At 38.0% G+C, this 20,015-nt stretch overlaps 1 protein-coding gene across 6 annotated transcripts in view; it reads right to left on the reverse strand.

Moving 5' to 3' along the window:
• POC1B (POC1 centriolar protein B) overlaps nucleotides 1-20,015 on the reverse strand; it is a 113,218-nt gene that overhangs the window by 86,794 nt on the left and 6,409 nt on the right. Inside the window, exon 1 of one of the 6 annotated variants that reach the window (XM_077111573.1) lies at nucleotides 18,405-18,523. The exons of the other annotated variants lie outside the window; for them this stretch is intronic. The gene's annotated coding sequence lies outside the window, so the exon portion shown is untranslated. Of the gene's footprint in view, nucleotides 1-18,404; nucleotides 18,524-20,015 lie in introns of those variants that run through there. 6 annotated transcript variants of the gene reach the window in all.

Raw genomic sequence — 20,015 nt, forward strand, 5'->3', positions numbered from 1 at the left:
TCTGCCAATCTCTGCCTTTTGACTGGAGCGTTTAATCCATTTACATTTAAAGTCACTATTGATAATGCAGGTCTTTCTTCTGTCATTTTGCTATTTAGTCTTAGTCTTACACCTGTTTTTGCCCTTCACTTGCATTAAGCCTTCTTTTATATTTATTTGCTTTCTTGTTGTTATACGACATTAAGTGCCTTTTTCTATCTGGGTATATATTTCATCTGTTTTCCTTGAGGTCACCATGGGTTAAAATATAACAACCTAAATATATGACATTTATATTTTGTTTGAAAGAAACTTAACTTCAATATGCTTTTCCTATACCCCTTTGCTCCCCAGTTTTTTGTATTTGTTACCACTTATATCTTTGTACATTATATACCCTAAAACCTAGATTCATCATTAGTTTTTGTGCATTTGCATTTTAGCATCTGTAGGAAGTAAGAAGTGGAATTATATACAAAACAATACAATAATACTGGCATTTATAATTACCCAAATGGTTACCTTTACTGCAAATCTTAATTTTTTTTTATGCTGCTTTGAACTACTGTCTAGCGTCTTTTCATTTCAGTCTGAAGAACTTCTTTTAGCATTGCTTATAGGGCAGGACTAATGGTGATGATGTGATCCCTCAGCTTTTGTTCATCTGAGGATATCTTAATCTCCCCCTCAGCCTTGAAAGAGAGTGTTGCCAGACATAAGATTCTTGGCTTTCAGTTGTTTTACTTCACCATTTTAACTATTTCAACCCACTGCCTTCTTGTCTCTATGGTGTCTGATGAAAAATCAGAACTGAATCTTATTGGGATTCTCTTGTATATAACATGTTGCTTTTTTCTCTCGCAGTTTTCAGAACTCTCTCCCTACCTTAAAAGAGCTGACACAGAGGTGACACACACAGACACAGATGTTTGGAGAAGAAGCCCGGGTGATAAGCAAGGACTCACAGAAGTAACCAGACCTTGAAAAGAAAAAAATTACAGCCCCAGGAGATACTAGGCTAAGAGACAAACCCCAGAGTTATGTCCTGAAGCAGCTAAGTGAGGGCCTACAGATGCTTACAGAGGAAGCACTGAAATCAGAAGCTGGAAGCAATAGAACTGGGGGCAAAGAATCAGGGGATGCCAGCCTGTGCCTTTCCATGTGACAGACATCAGCCTTCTTTGGAATCAAGGTATCTTTCTCTGGATGTCTTAGTTTGGAAATTTTTATGGCCTTAGAACTCTAAACTTGTAACAGCAAATCTCTTTTGTAAAAGCCAACCTATTTCTGGTATATTGCATTCCAATAGCATTAGCAAACTAAAGCACATGTATATGGGTGCATTTGATGGTGTGCTACAGTGTCTTGAACTATTTTCGCTTTTAATGGTTTTCTTTCTGTTCCTCAGCCTGATTCATTTCAAGTGTCTTGTCTTCAAATTCACTGATTTTTTTTTCCTGCCAGCTCCATTCTGTTCTTGAAACCCTCCCAGCCATTTTTAAATTTCAGTTACCATGGTGTTCAACTCCAGTAGTTCTCTTTGATTCCTTTTTAAAATTTCCCTCTCTTTACTTAGACTCCCATATTATTCATTCATTGTTTTCCTGGTATCCTGTAGTACTTCCTCTGTACGTTCCTTCATCTCCTTAAGCATTTTTAAGGTTATTTTTTTAAAGGCTTTTTTCAGTCTGTCCACATTCTCATCCTCATTGCTTTTTCTGGAATTTTTATCCTCTTCCTTTTGATGGTTCATCATTTCCTGTTTTTTTGTCTTGTACTCACTTGTTGCAAACTGTACATTTTAATATTTTAGAATGTTAACTCTGGGATTTACTCCCTGGGATGTCTGTTTCCTGGTTTTGTAAGAAACTGGTCATAAGGCAGAGATTTTCTTGAACTTCAGCCCTCCTAACAGGAAGCTCTGTCCAAGGTGAATGCACTATGCAGGGTTTTCCCTGTTGTATTGGGCCTCTGTCTTGTACTGAGCTATTGCTTTTTAGTTGTTTTGGAGTTCCCCTGTTCACAGAAGTTTTGTTGTACCCTTCCTCTTCCACCCAGCAGGACTTTGTCCCCGACTGTCTGCCTCTATAGTTTTTTACACTTCTTTCATTGTCTCCTACTGCTTTTGCCTAGAGGGAAAACTCTGAGAGGAGGGTTATCCAAGAAAGGACTTTCCCAATTCAGTTTTTCCAGGCCAAAACAGGGCCAAGGACCTACAAAGGGGGTACAGACCACCTCCAGACTTCCCTGTAGAAGGGGGTCAGGAAGGGCACCCAAAACTTCTCCAACGGCTCCCCAAAGTTGAGCTTTCCTGGCCTGCCCAGTAAATGCAGCCATTCAGCCATCTCCTGTAGCACTGAGGAGGCTCTACATCTTTAAATCTCCACCGCCTCCACCACCTCTGTCCAGGGAACAGTTGAAACAATAGCTGCCCTCAGAGCTGGACCCAACAATTCAAATGCTCTACTCAAAAGCCATTATCAGTGATCAGCTATGCACACTCCTGTTCTTGGGGAAGAGGAGTTTCATGTCTTTTTCTGTTTGCAGCAGCTAGCCTGGGACTGGACCCTATGACGGCCTGTTGTGAGAGAGGGGATGGGCTTTGATAGCCACTGCATGGAGAGAGCAATTTACAGTTCTTTGCCATTATTTATCAGCCTTTTCCATTCTTCCCAGGGTGCTGTACAGTGTTCTCCTGATCTCTTCCGGACTTTCAAAATAGTTGCTTCAGACAGTTTCTGCCTGTTTAATAGTTCTTTTGGTGGAAGAATTGAGTCCTGGAGCTCCCTATTTCACCATCATCCTTGGAAGTCCTGAGATGATTTTTTTTTAACATTTTCATTGTACAGTACAACATACATACAAAGCAAAGAAACAAACCAAAAAGAAACAGTTTTCAAAGCACTCCCCAACAAGCAGCCACAGGTCAGATCCCAGAGTTTGCCATAGGCCACCACACGATCCTCCCAGACCCTTCCCTCCAGCTGCTCCAGAACATAGGAGGCCAGAAGGCTTAAACATTTTTCCATCACCACAATTGACTCTTCTGAGATGACTTCTAAAAAAATTTATGTGAAAATAATTTCACCCTTACAGAAAAGCCACAAGAATGGAACAAAAAACACTAATATGCCCTTTACCCCGATTCACCTGTTAATATTTTGCTTTATAATTTGCTCTTGGGCTTGTTTGTGCTATCTCCATCTATCTACACACCTACCCAAGCATGTATTGTACACATGAACCGATACAATTTTTTTTCCTATACCATTTGAGTGTAAGTTGTATGCCTGTGCCAATTTGAAGCTATTATGCATCCCAGAAAAGCCATATCCTTTAATCCACATTCAATATTGCTGGGTGGGACCTTTCTGATTATTTCCATGGAGATGTGACCCACCCAACTGTGGGTGGTAACTTTTGATCAGATGGTTTCCATGGAGATGTGTCTCCACCCATTCAAGGTGGAGTTGCTTACTGGAGTCTTTTAGAGAGAACCATTTTGAAAAATGCTTCAGAGCCACCAGAACCAAGAGAGCCAAAAGAGTCAGAGACCTTTGGAGCAGAAAGAAAACATCCCTGGGGAAGACTTACGAAATGGGAACAGAAAACTAGCAGAGGTTACCATGTGTCTTTCCAGCTGAGAGAAAAACCCTGAACATCATCAGCCTTCTTGAACCAAGGTATCTTGCCCTAGATGTCTTAATGTAGACATTTTCACAGCCTTGCCTTAATTTGGACATTTCACAGCCTTGCCTTAATTTGGACATTTTCACAACCTTAGAACTGTAAACTTGCAACTTAATAAATTCCCCTTTTTAAAAGCTATTTCGTTTCAGGTATATCTCATTCTGTCAGTTTGCAAACTAACACAATGCCTCACGGCATCTTTATTCCTAAATACTTCAGTGCTTTTCCTAAGAATAAGGATATTCCCTTAAATACCCATGACACAGTTATCAACTTCAGGAAATTTATCATTGATGAAATTCTTTTGTCTAATCCTCAATCTGTGTTCCAGTTTTACCGATGATTCAGTAATGCCTTTTATAGATATATAAAATCATCACAAAAGTTTCTTTCTACTCTGCAATTTTATGCCAGTGTATGATTAATAAAAAAAACATATGGGTTAGACATTAGCTTAAGGCTTTAACAGAAGGGAAACAGATGCATTCAGTGGTACAAATAAATGTCTTGGACAATGAATGAATAAATAAACAAAAGAAAGATCAATTTAGCTTTTGTCTAAAACTTAAAATTTTCATTATCTCCATGTAATCCCAGAACAGCCCCATAACAGGAAGCAGGTCAGTGAGAGTCATGAAGGCTAAACTATATAAATCTTAGAAAGACTGCAACTCTATAAACATCAAATACAACTGGTATCATTGTTAAAAGAGAAATAAGACCTGGTTATATAAAGCCACTAGAAAGCAGAGATATCTTTAGCTAATAGATAAAATTCATTTGGACTTAGCCTATGCATTGTTTCCATGCAAAATAGAAAAAATGAACTTATACGTATTAAACTACAATGCTGACTATTCTTTAAAAAAAAAGAAACAGTCTAAAATGCTGGTGTTCCACCACAGCCCAACCACGATATTAAACAGTTATATGAAAGACTAAGTTATTTGGGACTGTTTTAGCTTGTTAAAGCTTCCAGAATGCAATATACCAGAAATGGAACGGCTTTTAAAAAGGGAATTTATTAGGTTGCAAGTTTACAGTTCTAAGGCCATGAAAACGTCTAAATTAAGGCACCAAACAAGAGGTTATCTTCAGTTATGAAAGGCTGATATCGTCTACAACATTTCTGTCAACTGGAAAGGCATGTGGCTGGTGTCTGCGGGGGTCCTTGGTTTATGGACACCTCTCTCAGCTGGGAAAGCACATGGTGATGTCTGTGAACTTTCTCTCCTGGCTTCTCATTTCATAAGGATTCCCTGGGGGTGTTTTCCTTCTTAATCTTCAAAGGTCTCTGGCTATGTGGGCTCTCAAGCTTTTTCCAAAATAGTTCCCTCTTAAAGGACTCCAGGAAGCAACCCCACCTTGAATGGATGGAGACACATCTCCATGGAAACCACCTAATCAAAGGTACCACCCACAATTGTGGAGCTCACATCTCCATGGAAACAATAAAAAAGATCCCACCCAGCAATACTGAATGAGGATTATAGAACATGTTTTTTCTAGAGAACATAACAGTTTCAAACCAGCACAGGGACTAATGCAGGCAAAATAGGGAAATAATGAATTACCATATGCATTATACTCTATTTGAGTTCTATGTATAATGCTGCGAACAAGATACACAAAATAAGAAAGACAATCTCTTTACTCAATGAGTTACAACAGCAAGGGAAAGACAATCTCTTTACTCAATGAGTCACAATAGCAGAACACAGGACTCCTATTAAAAACCATTCATTCATTTTGGAAAGGGTGTTTAGTGATCCTCTCTGAGAAGGGGACATTTGAGCAGAGAACTAAGTGAAATGAGGTAAGCCAAGCTAAGACGTGGAGAAAGAGCACAATGACGAGTGCAAAGGCCCGGAGACAGTAAAGTACCCAGAACAAGTGAAGAGTTCAGTGTGCTCACAGAGGTGAACTCACAGAGGGAGGACCAGGATGGGGAGCAGGCACAAAGGAGGGCAAGGGGGAAACAGGAAACAGACCGCAGACAAGGATCCACGGTAAGAGGTACAGATTTTATTCTAAATGTAACAGAATACTGAAGGATTTTGAGCAGGATCATCCTGTGATCTGATATAAGCTTTAAAAATATCACCCTGACTGTGAGAAAAAGTTGTTTTTTTTTAATAAATGATATTGGGTCAAATGGATATTCATAAGGAAAAAATGAATTTTGATTTCTACATTTTATATCAGACTGAAAAATATGAATTCTAGATCTAAACATGAAAGACAAAACAATAAGCTTTTGGAAGGAAACAAAGGAGGGTATCTTTAAGACCTTGGCACAGGCAAAGATTTCTTAAACAAGATGTGAAAAGCACTAGACATGAAGGAAAAGAATGATAATTTCTACTAACTAAAGCAAGTTTTTGTTCATCAAAAGACATTGGTAAGAGAATATAAAGGCAAATCAGAGAGTAGGCGAAGATATCTGCAATATATATATATATCCAATAAAGTAAGCACATGCAAATCTACAGGAATCCTCTCAATCAATATGAAAAAGGCAGACTACCCAATATGAAAAACTAGGTAAATGGCTTAAATTGGCACTTCAAAAAACAGGATATCCAAGTGGCCAATATTCATATAATAAGTTTTTTTTTCATGTTTTTTAAAATTTTTACTGACAAAACAAAACATATAAACACGAACATTCTTAACATATGACCATCCCATACTTAGTGTATAATCAATGGCTCACAATACCATCACAGAGTACTATATTCATTACTATGATCATTTCTTAGAACATTTGTATCAGTTCAGAAACAGAAATAAAAAGAAAAAACTCATACATACCATACCCCTTACCCCTGTCTCTCATTGACCACTAGGTATTTCCATTTACCCATTATATTTTAACCTTCGTTACCCCTAATTTTTTCCTATACCCCTTACCACCCGCCTTTACTGATCACTAGTATTTCAATCAACTCAATTTATCTTAACATTTGTTCCCCCTATTATTTATCTATTTTTTATCCGTATTTTTTACTCATCTGTTCATATCATAGATAAATATAATAAGGTTTTAAATTTCATTAGTCATCAGGAAAATGCAAATTAAAATCACAACAAAATATCACTACATCCTCATCAAAAATGGCCACAATGTAAAAAGATAAATAACATCTTGAGGGGGATGTGTAAAAACTGTAACTTTAATATAATGTTGGTGGTTACAACCTCTTTGGAAATTTCTTTGGAAATATCTACTAAAGCTGAAGGTACACTCCCCTCTTGACTCAGCAATTCCCTCCTAGGTATATTTCCAATAGAAAAGCTTATGTATGTTCTGCCAAAAGACATGTATAAGGATGCTCATGTAAGTACTATTTAAAATAGACAAAAAATGGAAAAAATCCAACTAACTATCAGAGTAGAATGGATACAAAAATTTTGTAATATTCTGACTGTGTATATACTACATATTTCAATTCTGTGAATTATATGAGGTTGAAGAAAAGGTAAAACCATCTCTGGAGTGAGAAGTCATCAGGGAGATTACATGAGGGGAAGGGTGGTGTTTTGGTTTGTTAATGCTGTTGGAAATGCAATATACCAGAAATGGGTTGGCTTTTATAATGGGAATGTATTAAGTTACAAGTGGACAGTTCTAAGGCCATAAAAATACCCAAACTAAGGCATCCAAGGAAAGATACTTTAAAAAAATATCTTTATTGACAAAACAAAACAACACATAAACACGAACATTCTTAACATATGAACAATCCCATACTTGGTATACAATCAATGGCTCACAATATCATCACATAGTTGTGTATTCATCACCATGATCATTTCCTAGAACATTTGGATCACTCCAGAAAAAGAAATAAAAAAAAGAAAAAAAACTCACAAATACCATACCCCTTACCCCTCTTCTCACTGACAACTAGTATTTCCATCTCCCCAATATATTTTACCCTTTGTTCCCCCTATTTTTTTCCTATACCCCTTACTACTTCCTTTCATCGATCACTAGTATTTCAATTTACTCTATTTTAACATTTGTTCCCCTTAGCATTTATTTTTCGTCCATACTTTTTACTCATCTGTCCCTACTGTAGATAAAAGGTGCATCAGACGCAAAGTTTTCACAATCATACAGTCACACCGTGAAAAATGTATCATTATATAATCATCTTCAAGAAACATGGCTACTGGACACAGTTCTACAGTTTCAGGCACTTCCCTCTAACCACTCTAATACACCTTAAACTAAAAAAGGGGTTATCTATATAATAAGTAAGAATAACCTCCAGGATAACCTCTCAACTCTGTTTGAAATCTCTCAGCCACCGACAAAAATTTTTTTTCTCAATCCCTTGATGCTGAGTCCCAGCTGATTCTAGGGTTTCTGTCCTATGTTGCCAGGGAGGTTTGACATCCCTGGGAGTCATGTCCCACATAGAGAAGGGGAAGGGCAGTGAGTTTGGGAAGGGGGGGTGGGGAGAGAGAGAGAGAGAAAGAGGGAGAGAGAGAAAGAGAGAGAGAGGCCACATCTGAGCAACATAAGAGGTTCTCTAGGGCTCATAGGCCTACTTTTAAGTAGGCTTAGCCTATCCTTTCCAGGGATAAATTTCACATGAACAAACCCCAAGATTGAGGGCTTGGCATTGATTTGGTTGTCCCCACTGCTTGAGAGAATATCAGGAATTCTCCGATTCGGGAAGCTGAATTTTCCCCTTTCTCACTATTCCCCCAAGGGGACTTTGCAAATATTTCTTTATTCACTGTTCAAATCACTCTGGGATTTACTGGATTTATTGGACATCACATTGGACAAACCTACAAAATCTCATGCCCTATTCAGGGTTCCATGCAGTTATGGTGTTCAATTAAACTATCCATATAAATTAAATTAGAAAATGCACTGGTCAAAATATAAATTTTGTACCAAATAAACATTTTTTGCTTTAGTCTCACACAGAAGTTGAAGCTTTAAAATATGAATGACCACCTATTTTCAACACCCTGCAATATTGACATTCCTTTGTTCTTCCTCATGCAAAACCATTTTTTAATTTTTACATTTAGTTACTATCATTGTACACCCTAGGTATTCCTAGATTATACCATCTCAGTCTTTATCATCTATCTTTCCTTCTGGTTTCAAACATGTCCCCAGCTCCCCTCCTCTATCATTCTCCCATTCAGTTTTCTTCAGTGTACTGACATTATTGTACTACAATCAGGCAGTATTGTGCTATTCATTTCTGAATTTTTACAATTAGTCTTGTTGCACAATCTATATTCCTTCAGCTCCAATTACCCAATCTCTACCCTATTTCTATCTCCTGATGACCTCTGTTCTTAACTGAAATTCTCTAAGTTTATTCATTAATGTTAGTTTATATCAATGAGACCATACAGTATTTGTCCTTTTGTTTCCAGCTAATCTCACTCAGCATAATGTCCTTGAGGTCCATCCATGTTGTTACATGCTTCATGACTTTATTCTGTCTTACAGCTGCGTAATATTCCATTGTTATGTATACACCACAGCTTATTTAGCCACTCATCTGTTGATGGACATTTGGGCTGTTTCCATCTCTTAGCAACTGTAAATAATGCTGTTATAAACATTGGTGTACAAACGTCCATTTGCGTCCTTGCCCTCATGTCCTCTGAATAGACACTCAGCAATCACATGGTTGGATCATATGGCAATTCTATATCTAGCTTCCTGAAAAAACGCCAAATTGCCTTCCTTAGCAGTTGTACCATTTCAAATTTCTACCAGTGGTGGATAAGTGTGCCTCTTTCTCCACATCCTCTCCAGCACTTGTCGTTTTCTGTTTGTTTTTGATAATGGCCATTCTGGTGGGTGTGAGATGATATCTCATTGTGATTTTGATTCGCATTTCCCTAATACCCAGTGAAGGTGAGCATCTTTTCATGTGCCTTTTAGCCATTTGTATTTCCTCTTCTGAGAAGTATCTGTTCATGTCTTTCGCCCATTTTTTAATTGTTTGTCTTGTTGTTGAGTTGAACAATCTCTTTATATATTCTGGATACTAGACCCTTATCTGATATGTCATTTCCAAATAGTCTCCAATTGTGTAGGCTGCGTTTTTACTTTCTTGACAAAATTCTTTGATGCACAAAAATGTTTAATTTTGAGGAATTCCCATTTATCTACATCTTTCTTTAATGCTCATGCTTTGGGTTAAGGTCTAGAAAACTGCCTCCTATTACAAGCTTTATAAGGTATTTCCTTACATTACATTTTCTTCTAAAAATTTTATGGTCTTAGTTCTAATGTTGAGGTCTTTGACCCATTTTGAGTTAATTTTTGTATAGGGTGTGAGATATGATCCTCTTTCATTCTTTTGCATGTGGATATCCACTTCTCCAAGTATCATTTATTGAAGAGACTGTTCTGTCCTAGGTGAGTTGGCTTGATTGCCATATCAAAGATCAATTGTCCGTAGATGAGAAGGTCTATAACTGAGCACTCTATTCAATTCCATTGGTCAATATATCTATCTTTATGCCAATACCATGCTGTTTTGACTACTGTAGCTTCATAATACATGCTTAAAGTCAGGTAGTATGAGACCTCTGAATTCATTTTTCTTTCTCAGGATATTTTTAGCTATTCAAGGCACCCTGCCCTTCCAGATAAATTTGGTTACTGGTTTTTCTACTTCTGCAAAGTAAGTTTTTGGGATTTTAATTGGCATTGCATTGAATCTATAAATCAATTTAGGTAGAACTGACATCTTAACTATATTTAGTTTTCCAATCCATGAACACAGTATGCCTTTCCATTTATTTAGGTCTTCTATGATTTCTTTTAGCAATTTCCTGTAGTTTTCTGTATATAGGTCTTTTGTGCCCTTAGTTAAATTTTTTCCTTAATATTTTATTCTTTTGGTTGCAATTGTAAATGGAATTTTTTTCTTGATTTCCCCGAGATTGCTCATTACTATTATACAGAAACACTACAGATTTTTGAGTGTTGATCTTGTAACCTGCCACTCTGCTGCACTCATTTATTAGCTCTAATAGTTTTGCTGTGGATTTTTCGGGGTTGTCGACATATAGCATCATATCATTTGCAAACAGTGAGAATTTTACTTCTTCCTTTTCAATTTTGATGCCTTGCATTTCTTTTTCTTGTCTAATTGCTCTGACTAGAACTTCCGACACAATGGTGAAAAACAATGTGACAGTGGACATCCTTGTTTTGTTCCTGATCTTAGGGAGAAAGCTTCAGTTTTTTTCCCATTGAGGATGATGTTAGCTGTGGCTTTTTCATACATTCCCTTTATCATGTTGAGGAAGTTCCTTCTCTTTCTGCCCTTTGAAGTGTTCTCAAGAGAGGATGCTGAATTTTGTCAAATGCCTTTTCTGCATCAATTGAGATGATCATGTGTTTTTTTGGCTTTGATTTGTTGATACAGTATGGTGTATTACATTAATTGATTTTCTTATGTTGAACAATCCTTGTACACTTGGGATAAATCCAACTTGGTAATGGTGTATAATTCTTTTAATGTGCTGCTGGATTTGCTTTGCGAGAATTTTCTTGAGGATTTTTGCATCTATATTCATGAGAGAGATTGGTCTGTACAGGGAAAGATACTCTGATTCAAGAAAGGCCTATGGGTCTGGAACACCTCTGTCAGCTGGGAAGGCACGTGGCCAGTGTCTACTGGTCCTTTGGCTTTTGGTTTCAAATAGCTCCCCCGGGGTGTTTTCCCTCTGCATAGCCAAATGTTTTTGTGTTGGCTCTGAACTTTCTCCAAAGTGTTTCCCCTTTTAAAGGATTCCAGTAAACTAATCAAGACACAACTTAAATGGGCAGATCTTCATCTAATCAAAAGGTCACACCTACAATTGAGTGGGTAATAAAATTTAAAAACCTGAATGAAGTGGGTCACACTTTATCTTCAGTAGCTTCATCAAAAGATTCTACCTACAATGGATTTATACCTACAGGAACGGATTAGATTTAAGAACACGTTTTTTTGTTGTCGTTCTTTGTGGGGGGGATGTACATACAGCTTCAAACCACCATAGGTATACACGGGGTGGAGGATGCTGGGATAATGATAATGTCATGTCTCTTGATCTTGGTTTTGGTTACATGGGCATGTTCACATTATGAAAATTCATCAAGTTGTATACTTACTGCTTCTGCGATCTTTGGTACATATACTTCAATAAAACATTTAGAAAAAACAAACAAAAAGTATTACTTTGGCTTTTGTATGGAGACAGGGAGACAGGGAGACAGAATTGAAGGAAATCAATTAGGTGGCTATGGCAGTAATCTGGTCAGGAGATGAAGATGGTCTGAAATAGGCTGGAAACCATGAAAGTAGGAGAGATAGGTAAACTCAAGATGATACATCTGTGAGGTTTGCTAATAATGAAACATATGCAAAGTGAGAGGAATTTTGCCTGGGCATTCAGGTGAATTGTTGAGCAATGTGTCTGTACAGTATGGTAGTTAAAGGAGAAAGTTCTAGAACTAGATTCCCTGGGTCCAAATCCTAGCTGTCACTTATTACTCATCTGTCCTTGGGCAAGTTACTCAACCTTTCTGTGCCTGAGAACTTCAACTGCAAAATGAAGTATTTGAAGTATTAAGTGAAAAAATGCTTGTGATTTATGTATGGAACACAGAAAACCCTCATTTTAGATACTATTGCTATAGTTTTTGCTTTTGTTACTGCTAGCAGCAGCAGAAGCCTAGAGAAAGTAATAAAGACTGGGCACTGGATGGATCACTTAGGAAGTAAATACAGATAAAGAAGGCCAAGGTACTTCCCTTCAGGATGAGCAAAGGGAGGAGTTATAAATGAAGTAGGAGGGGGCCAGGGGACTGTGTTCTATGGGAAGACAAGAAGTATTCCAAGAGGGTGACGTGCTGTGCCAAATGCTTCAAAGAGGCTGAGTAAGATCAAACCTAGGCAAGACCAGCTGCAAAATTTGCATGGCCTGGCATAAAATGCAAATGCCAGGCACCTTGTTCAAAATTATTAAGAATTTCAAGACAGCAATGGCAGAGGGGCCCTCTTACATGTAGGAGTCTTGGCAATTGCACAGGTTGTATGCCAATGAAGCCAGTCCTGGGCCAGAGATCAAATGATGGCTTTGCAGCAAGAATTGTTTCAGTGAAGTAGAGGGATCAAAACTAGAATGGAGTAGGCTGAGTAGAAAATGGGAGAGAGCAGAGGAAAGAGTTAATCTAAGGTTTATAGGTTTAATACTCAATGAATGTCAGAAAAAAAAATGTCATTAGAGATCAGAGGGCAGCAACAATTAAATGGGGGTGGTTGGAAAAGAATATGAAGCTTAACCAAGAAAGGCATACAGAGGTTGAGCCTTTACAATTTTGTTAGGCAAAGTGGACTTCTTAAGTTTGTTCTCCATATTCTCCTCCAGAATAACTGGAACTGAATATTGCACACAGTCGATGCTCAAAAAATACATAATTTAGTATTGATGACCATATACTAACATTAAAGTAATACTTGCTATATTAGCATAGGGCCCATTAAAGAGAAGTGACTGAGAGAGCAGGATGAACAAATGGTTTAAAGAAAGGGGATAGCCTAACCAGAGGGTGAGGATAGCATTTCAGAAGAGTGAGACACTAGAAGCACCCCAATTATAACACTGTGAGTCAGGGTATATGCTACATTTTCAGGAAAACAGAAAGAGTGATAATTATAAATTATAAAAATCTATTAATGCATTCTTATTGAAAACTGTGAAAACCAACACTGAATTTTCCTCTTTACTTTCTGAACTTTCTTCTTAGGAAAGAATTATACCATCAAAATCTGTAGCATGGTAACAAAAGGTAACTGATTATTGATGACAAGCTGTGCCATGTCAGCTTGGTGTTTGCTTTCTTACATTTCCATTTAACCACATCCTATATAAACATTACCATTTAACTTAAAATGTCAAAGCTTGTGCTATTCATCTTCTGACCAGCTTACTTTGAGATAAAATGTCAAAGGGAGGAAGTTAATGTAAAAGGTTAACTAGTAAATTTACCCCTTTAAAAAAATGATATCCTGTAACAATAATACACGGTTTCAAAAAACCCTTGTTAAGACACCAGACAGAACAATGTCCACATTCACCTAGTCCAGTACTTTGTCTCTGGAGGGGACAACAAAGAACACACGAATGGAAAGCATGTTTGCCCTCTATAGTCTAAAAGGCCAAGGTTGCCTCAAGTAGCAATAACTTCTATTAGCATACCCAAGCTCTATCACTCTCACTAATGTAACCTAAATCAAATGCAGTTACTCCAGTAACACTATTTTCTGAAAAGAACTGCCTCCAGTCTTTATGTTTACTGTTAATTAGGTTGTAGTCCTGATTTTTAAGGCATGGCCTTTCTGGTGTCTCAACCAAATGCCTGAGGTGCTAATATTTCTCTTTGGTGGACCTGGGGACCTAGCAGTGCCCAGCCCTGCATGGTCAGTGGTGTCAGCGTTCCGCTGTCAGCCTGGCAGTAAGCCACATCCGTTACGCCTCGTAGATCCTAACCCTACGCATGAGCCATGCATCCCTCACCACACGATGCCCCCACAGACTTCTCCAGCTCTCCTCTCCTCAGCAACCTCTTTTCAGGAACCCTGCCACACAGATTCCAGCTCATTACAGCCCAGAACTCTGCCTCTGCCTCTGCAGCTCAGTTCCACTCTCTGAGCAACAGCAGAAGACGTGTCCCCAGGAAGAAAGCCAAGGAGATCATGAGGCTCACCTGGTGTGTTTCCCTTCTTGAAAGGATGAGAGCTTTACATTGCCTGTTGCTCAATGCTTGAAAATAGTTGCTTTATATACTCTGTAGTTTTATAGTTGTTTTTAGTGACTAGAGAAGTTTGGTACCAATTTCTTTGTTATAACAAAAGGCAGGAATCTGCCTTAATCTTTTTAACATCTGTATAATACTCTATTACAAAGCTATACCTTAATTTGTTTAATCAGTTTATCTACTGATTAGTATTTCAGTTGCTTTCAGTTCTGTACTTCTACAAACAATGCACATTGTACTTATGTTATTTCACTTATGTACAAACATATCATCATGATAAACTCCTAGAATTAGTGCTGGGTTAAAGAGTAAATATTTTGTAATTTGCTAAAAAGATCCATGTTCACATTATAATGTCTTTCATAAATTTGTTTGGATTATATTCCCTCTCAGGCCTTTTCATTCCATATTCAAGAGAGTCCTAATAATTCAGAGTACTTTCATGAAGAAACTCTTGAATTTTCCTACTTCAGTAGTTCCGCTCTTTATCTATTCCCACTATATCTTTCTTCAGACTCCATTACTAGAATTAAACTCAGATTTCTAGTTGGAGGGTGCCATGGTTTTTGCACTTACAGGCTCATATTGGCCTTTGGGGTGATAAAACAAAGACTGAGCTGTCTTCTTGGGGAAAAATAAAGTTTCTATGGAAATCTAAAGAATGTAATTTTCAATAATTATTTTTAAGAAAAGGAAAGAAAAAATAAAACTAATCCCCAGACATACATACCTACAAACCTAAGGTGAAGTAAGGCAGAGGGCTGTACAATAGAAGGATGCTATCCCAATCTAAACAAGATAAATTTCAATACTCTAATAATTTCAGAATTAGCTTGTAACATTCACCTGTAAAATAATTTAATTGACTGTACTAACTTACAATTCCTCTGCCCTGAATGAGAAAGTAACTAAGTAAGTTTTCCTTTTAGCTGATACCAAGTAACTAGTTTACTAGTACAAGCAGGGTCTAAAGCAGCTGTAGGTGCTTTAAAAATAATCTATAATAATGAAAATCTAGAGAAACTTAACTTATTCAACTTTACACCCTTTGAAGACCAGTAACAGCAACACAAATCTTTTCTGAGCTATTACTATAAGCCAAGTACTTTTAAGTACTTCATAATCATCCTTTTATTTATCCTCACAACAAGGTGAGTAAATACCATCATCCCTCATTTACAAATGAGGAAACTGAGACTTAGTGGGGAGACTGGTAGAGCTGCATTTTTAACCCAGGTTTGTCAGACTCCAAAATTTGGGCTTTTAAGCAATGAGAAAGAGATTGACAAAGCATGATTTATCGATTATTTCCCTTAGAATTACTAGGGATCTTGTTAAAATTCATATTTCTAGTAAATTACCCTCTCTTGAGTGAGACAGGAATATGAGTGTTTGGTAAGTTTCCAGATAATTCTGGTGCATGTTGAAATTTACTGCTCTCTGCTACACTGCCTCTCAGTGCATATACTAAATTACTTTAGCACTGAGGAGTAATATTTTAAACTACAGCAGTCATAGAAGTTTCAATAAAGCTTCTACACAGGTTCCCATCAAGAACCATAATAGGAAATTTCTGACAAACTTTTATTATGGTTTCACTGCAGAGATAATAACCTAAGAATCCCCAATTTTGTTTTCTGCTTCTATTCAGTCAGAAAAAGGACAGATGAATTTATTTTTTACCATCATTTATCCTACAAACCCCTCCCACATTAAGTAGGGATTGAGTGCATGACAGGGTAACCTTGAAGGTATGAAGAAAGCAGGTAGAGATGGGGAGCGACAATTTCAATGCTAAAATTACATAATTTTAAATAGAAACTTCTAAAGGACAAAACATAAGAAAGTAACTTTTAAACTCTTCTAATGCTTGTATAAATTTGAGTAGAGTCCTCTTGGAAAGAGATTAGATTAGGCTAATGGAAAAGAGCACCAGAATTAGACTGTAAACCAGGTTCAACCAGGCTCTGCCACTTATTAACTGCATAGCTTCAAGCAAGTTAGTGAATTTTCAGTTTCTGCATCCATAAAAAGGGTGAACAACACTTCTTAAGCAATCGTCCCCCTACCCCTTACTTCATATCACCTCCCAATCCATTATGTGAAACCCAAGAGTCCACCACCTTTCAAAGGGTTTCTGAGACTAAATCTGTCATGCTTTACATTCTCATGTCCTCCAGTTATTACCAAATACTTAAGCCTCTCTGGTCATCAATCATCCTGTAAACTCACTCCCCAATGATCTGAATATCCTCTTATCCCAACGTAGTACCCATGCCTTCTCTCTTTCTCCAAAGCTTCCACTGTGCCGGAGGGACACTCACAATATGACTTGCCAGCTCTCATAGACCCACACCCTCCTCTCTATAAGTTCCTCTTCTTCAATAACTACCTAAACATTGACTGTACCTGAGTACATGAAACTCTTTCAAAGGACAATCATTTTCTCTTTTGCACCTCACCTAAATGGGGTCATAACTTCCTCTCCCATTTCGACTCCTGGCATTATTAGTTCATTCAACAGATCTGAACTCCTATGATATGCAAGGCATTGTGGGTGGGAAGGGGAATCCCAGGTAACAAAATAGACAAACTCTCCAGATGAGGAGCTTAAATTCAAGTGGAAAACAAGTAATATATTTTTTCAAGTTATGCTAAAAGATATGAAAGACAAAGCAGGAAGTCATAGTCAGAATAGTGTGTGTGGGTGGAATCCTGAAAGTAGATAGAATGACTAGCAGCATTTTACAGCAGAGCCATAAAGGACAAGGAACCAGCCAAGTCAAAAGAGAGGCAGTGGAGAACATCTCAGACCAAGAGGAGAACAGGGTCTTTCACTTGAGATCTTGTCCCCATTAGAACCTGAGAACTTCCCAAATCACTAAATGAAACTCACCATCCTCTGATAACTTGCTTTCCCCCCCAAGATCACTTGCTCAGTAGCTTCCATCTCACCCATGGATCTGCTGGTCTATGTTCTCCATTGAGGCTCTCTTCGCATCATCTTTGTTTCTCTCCTTATCCGATTTGTAATCCCTCTCTTGCACATGCATTCAATCCTTGGATACTCCCTACTTCCTTCAAGTACCCCTGGCAAAATCCCAATCATCCTACCTCTATTGTGACTATACCTGTGCCAGTGAAGATTGTGGAACACCCGTCCTCCCACAGATAGATTGGAAACACTATGAATTCATGATCACTCATTTCACATGGATCTTCCACACTTCTCAACAATGCTCAATTCTCTAATATTCCCTCCTTCATTTTCTGTAATGGCTATTTAATATTTTCTCTCTCTTCAATAATCCTACTCCACTTCTACATCCTGGCTTTCTTGATACCTTATACTCTACTGACTTTCCCTCCTTCCTGACGGTCTTGTCTCAGATTCTTTTGTTGTCTCCTACTCTGGTCTAAAGGTTAGAGATCTTTAGGACTGAGAAAGAGCCACAGTTCCCATTGTTCCCACATGATCTCATCCATTTCCATGACTTTAAATACCATTTAAAGGCCAACGATTCTTAGATTTCTATCCTTATCAGACTATCACCTTAGTTTGAAGACTACCACCTTAGTTTAACCAAAATCATCTCCTGTTGGGATTACTGTAATAGCTCCTAACTATTCATCTACTAATAGTTCAAACCCCCCACAATAGCCAAAATGATCTTTGATCTTTTTTGAGGTATCAATCAGATCATGCCATTGCTTTAGCCCTTCAGTGACTTCCCATGACTCTCAGGACAAAACCCTAAAACATGGTCTCTGTCTTAATTTCCTGTGGCTCCTATAACAAATCACCACAAATTTAGTGGCTTAGAATAACAGAAATTTATTCTTAGTTTCAGAGGAATGAAGTCTGAAATCAAGGTATCCGCAGGGCTGCACTCCATTTAGAGGCTCTGGGGGAGATTTAGTTGCTTACCTCTTCCAGCTTCTGGTGGCTCTGGGAGTTTCTTGGCTTGTTGCTACATCATTCCAATCTCTGCCTCTGTCTTCTATGTGTCTCTTATAAAGACACTTGTCACTGGATATAGGGTACACCTGGATAATCCGAGATGATGTCATCTTGAGAGCCTTAACTCAATTCCATCTACAACAGATCCTTTTTCCAATAAGGTCACACCCACTATTTCTTGGAATTAGGATGTGGACATATCTTTATTTGAGGGGCACCATTCAGCCCATTACAGCCTCCAAGACCCTGAATAAACCGGCCTCTGCTTTTCCTCCACGACTTCATTTCCGACCACTCGCACTCCTTCATTTACCAGGCTCCACCTACGCTGGCTCTTTTACTTCCTTGTTTGAGCACACACTCTTACCTACTTTTTGTCTTTGCATATTCTATTCACACTCCAGCCTTTGCCTAGCCACCTCCTTCATTCTTCAGGTCTTGACTTAAATCTAACTTCCTCTGGGAAGATTTCCTTAATTCCATAAACTTAATGTCAAGTGTTATCATTCCCCAAAGCATCCTGCTCCTTTCCTTCATAACATCTGGCTGTTTTCCTGTTTCACAGTTGTGCTTGCACATGGATTTGTGTGTTTACTTGTAAATATCTGTCTCCACCACTGGAAGGTGAACTCTTTATACTATCTTATGAAGCACATTTGCTTTGTTCACCTCCATATATATACTCAGAACATAGGGAAGCATCTGGCACACAGTAAAAGCTCAATAAGCATTAACTAAAGGAGGACTAAATAAATAGAGGCCCTACCCTTTCCCTTTCGAACCAGATAAGATAAACGGGTGGAAAAAAGGTCAGAATGGTGACCAGACAGCCTAGGAACACTGCTGGTCTACAGCAGACAACGGGTTCATCTCTCCCAGTTTAACTTGCAGTGATCAAGCCTGGCACAAATGAATAAGCAGTACAGACCATTAGCAAGTTAAAAGGACTTTACTAGTCTTCGGTTCTGCCATGGACAACTATACAACTCAGGGACTCACTTCACCTTCCTGGGGAATTACAATAATCTCCACATTCTCTCCAAGAGGATTAACTGAGATGTCTTTGAAATTCTAGGAAAAACTCCAACACAAACTGATTTCCACATCCAGGCTAATACTAAGCTGGGAGAATCATATATTTATCTAACTTTTTAAATTCTGCTGAAGTGCAAAAATGAGTCAAGTATTATTAATATTAAATGCTGTAGGCCTGTTCTAAAGTCTAGCTTGCATACAAGGACAAGGTAAAAAAGAAATATTTTTTACAACAATTCAAATGCACAGCCTCTTTTTTTCCCACAGAAGCTTTATTTTACTTAAGATGTAATTCAGAGATCTAATTCACCATAAAAGCTGCCCTTTTAAAGGATAAAAATCAGTTTTTAGTATATGCCCAAGAAAGTGTGGCACTAGTCAGGAATCACTAGAAAACAACAAAGATGCCACTGGTGGAAGGGTATTGCAACATATGGACAGGGCGATGCAGAGAGAAGGATGAAGAAAGTTTGACGCTATATGATCGGACAGCTGAACTGGGTTTTGGAATTAGTGCTAACGCGCCCAGGTGCCCATTCACTT

Source organism: Tamandua tetradactyla, chromosome 7, assembly GCF_023851605.1.
Source record: "Tamandua tetradactyla isolate mTamTet1 chromosome 7, mTamTet1.pri, whole genome shotgun sequence".
Taxonomy (NCBI): domain Eukaryota; kingdom Metazoa; phylum Chordata; class Mammalia; order Pilosa; family Myrmecophagidae; genus Tamandua; species Tamandua tetradactyla.